This window comes from Otolemur garnettii, unplaced genomic scaffold (genome assembly GCF_000181295.1).
Source record: "Otolemur garnettii isolate 467f Iridium unplaced genomic scaffold, OtoGar3 scaffold00195, whole genome shotgun sequence".
Classification (NCBI taxonomy): Eukaryota; Metazoa; Chordata; class Mammalia; order Primates; family Galagidae; genus Otolemur; species Otolemur garnettii.
Genome location: NW_003852590.1, coordinates 2,537,912 through 2,541,708, shown reverse-complemented (window position 1 = coordinate 2,541,708; position 3,797 = coordinate 2,537,912).

The window sequence follows — 3,797 nt, the reverse complement described above, 5'->3', positions numbered from 1 at the left end:
TGCACCACAATACCTGTGTTTTGGGACACGCCTGATGGTGCTGAAGGGCACTGACACTGCGTGAGGGAATACCAGGAATTGGAGGCTTCTCTTTCTAAGTTTGTTTAATTATGTTTTCTTTTCAGGTAAGTTGCCTAAATAACAATCGCATTAGAGTGCACAAAGTGGTTTCAATAAAGGACACTGTCAGAGCTTACTTTGCACATAATTTCCCCTTGGAAATGTTGATATTATATGCTAAAGGCAGGCAGAATGCAAAACTGTTAAAAAAAAGAAAGAGGCTTGAGTGTGAAAATGCCTGGGTTTAAATCCATGCTCCACTAAAGCCTGGCTGTTAGATCTTGATCAATTTATTCCATTTTTCTAAGCTTGAATTAGGGGCAAGAATATTACATATGAATAAAGTACTTTACACAATACTTTTCATATATTAAGAGCACAATACATGTTAGATTAGTAATAAGGTTAATAAAACTGTATCTCAAGCTTAAGTGTAAACATGGTAATCAATGAAGTAAAAATTTAAATATCTTCTCTGACCAGGTGAAATATAAGGATTACAATATAATTAAATAACAAAATGATTATTATAATTGCAATAACTTGCATAATCATTATTCTAAGAAAGTATTATGTACACATGTTCATAAACATTTGATGAAAAAACATAATTTCCTATTTAGTTCACTGATGGCAAGTTTTCAAGCATAAAATTAAACAAGATTGTTGCAATTCAATAATCACCTTCATATTCAGGAACGAGAAAAACAAATATATATAAAAATTATTTATCCCATCAAGAATTAGTCAATACATAGATACATGTAATACAGATTTTACAAACATGAATCTGTCTCAACAGTATTCAAATAACTTATCTTTAGAAATCAATTTGTAATAAACAAACTTCATTATAAAACACTTTAAGGTTAGAAATTGAATCTCTAAATATTAAAATATTTAGGCCTGGGAAGGAGAAATTAACTAAGAAATTCTATAATTGTAAGTAACAGCTGCACAGTCAATATTTAATCACTATATTGTGAGACAGTTCAGTAGTGGAAGACAGGATTAACATATTGCTTTAAAACATTCCATTACTTTCTGCATCTGTTTACTGATAATAAAAGACACAGCTGTTCTAAACGAAACACACTAACAGGTGTAAAGTGCCAATTTGGCATTTTACATAAAAATTACCCCTCATTTCCTTTTGGAATATTCTAAAACCTACTCTATACACAGCTACACCAATAACTTAAAAAACTGTTTTCAAATTAATTTGGATTGTTCTAGTCATTAAGGAAAAGATATGCTTCTTCTTCCCTGGATTCAAGATTATTTTTAAACAAGTACACATCCTGAACTAATTATAATTACTCCAGATGTTTTCCATAAAAATGGTCACACATTTGAATAGGGTTTCTTTAGCAACTGTTCTATATCAAATTTACTGTAAAAAGCATCAAAATTATGAGGTAACACTGTATCAAATTTACTTATGTTTAAACTACAAATGATAATGAAGTCTGACTTATTTTGACTAGTGCACCAGTTAATCTGTAGCCATATGTACCATATCCAAGGATACCATGAGGAAATTCAGTATTTTTATAATAAATTCTCAATAATTACTTGCCTAAACCAAAATTTGTGAATATCATAAATGTACCTTAAGTAGTTTTTTGAGGGAGGAGGGTTATTTACTTTTCTATACATAATAATATGTAACAATCAACTTAAAATGTCTTGGCAAAAGAACTGACTCCATTCTAGTAATTTAATAAATTTAGATAACCAATTTTTAAATTTACAAATTATAGGAGTGGTGTTATAAAATAATCATAAAATCAATGCCTATGAAACACATTAAAGAATTGATGATAAGAAAGAACACTGTGGGCTTGGCGCCTATAGCTCAACCCGCTAAGGCGCCAGCCATGTACACCTAAGGTGGCGGGTTCGAATCCCCAGCTCGGACCCACCAAACAACAATGATGGCTGCAACCAAAAAATAGCCAGGCATTGTGGCGGGCGCCTGTGGTCCCAGCTACTTGGGAGGCAGAGGCAGGAGACTTGCTTGAGCCCAGGAGTTGGAGGTTGCTGTGAGCTGTAATGCCACGGCACTCTACCCAGGGGGACAGCTTGAGGCTCTGTCTCAAAAAAAAAAAAAAAAAAAGAAAGAACACTGTGAAATATTTTAATCTGGTTATTATATTTACTTTTAACATAAAATTTGGAGAAGAAAAGTTAAGAGAGACTATCAAAGGAGTCCAAAGCATTCTAATCACTTTCTTTTCTTTTCCTAAAATAAAGACATTTTCAAATTAGCTTTAGAACAACAGGTTCATTAACATGTACATTTAAAGAGTTCTTGAGACTATGTCTATATTCTAGACATATATACGAGGAAAAACATGCAAAGTATATACATTTGGCTTATTTCACATTAACAAATCATTCAGATCTTCTCTCATTAGTTCCTTTTTCTCTTTAGTTAAGGTATAGATGATTTTAAATTTAAATAAAATACTCTACAGCTTTACAGTATAGTTTCATCAGCCAAATTGTTAGGTTACAACAGTTCTTCTGGTCCTTCTGGAACCCAATTACGATAAATGAAAATCCTACTATTTTGCTGCTTAAGTTTTGAAAAGAAACACAGGAAGTAATTTTTCACATCAGCACAATAAAAAAAATCACTAATTTTACTGTGGAATTTAATAAAGCTTAACTCTGCGTAACATGTGGTAAAATGCTGCCATGTTACCTTAGAAATATTACAGATGTGATTGTCTGATTCATAAATTTAATCAAAGTATATATATGTGTGTGTGTGTGTGTGTGTATATGTGTATATATACTATATATAGTGATACCACAAATCACACAAAACATAATTTCATGAGTTGTTTTTATAGATTTCATTTCATAAAGTCCTCTGCCTTCAGAAATTTAATTACTATATGTAACTGTGAGAGCCAAACTAATTAACTCAAGTCACAACTCAAACTGCCTCCTTTTTTTGTTTATTCAGGACAATAGGCTGCTGCATAATTGGGCAGCGCCTGTGGCTCAAAGGAGTAGGGCGCCGGCCTCACATACTGGAGGTAGCAGGTTCAAACCTGGCCCCAGCCAAAAACTGCAAAAAAAAATTTATTATATGTCATGTACATGCTGTGATGCACCAACTTACAAAAAGTACAATGCATATTGCAAAGGATTTTTGAGTTCTCTTTCCATATAAGATTATAGCAAATTGTTCAATTGTTGCTATAACTAAACATACACATATATTCTAGTCATTATATATTTATTTTGTATTCTTTTCATGCTTAGAAAGAGGAATAAATTAACGAATTTGTATTATTAAGATAAACAGTTGAGGTAATTCTAGAAGAAAACCTAGGAGTAGAAAGAAACCAATAAATGTTCCCTTAGAAAACTAGGATTTTTAAACAATGCTTGCCAAAGCAATTAATTCAAAGAAAATAAGGCAAAATGGCAAGCAAAAGATAAAATGAACTGTTAATTCATTAAAGACAGAGCGAGTGACAGCTTAACAAATGCTTTTAAAAAATCAGCTTTTAGGCTCAGTGCCTGTTGCTCAGAGGTTAGGGCACTGGCCATATACACTGGGGCTAATGAGTTTGAAGCCCGCCCAAGCCTGCCAAACAACAATGACAACTACAACAAAAAAATAGCCAGACATTGTGACAGGCACCTGTAGTCCCAGCTATGTGGGAGGCTGAGGCAAGAGAATAACTTGAGCCCAGGAGTTTGAGGTTGCTGTGAGC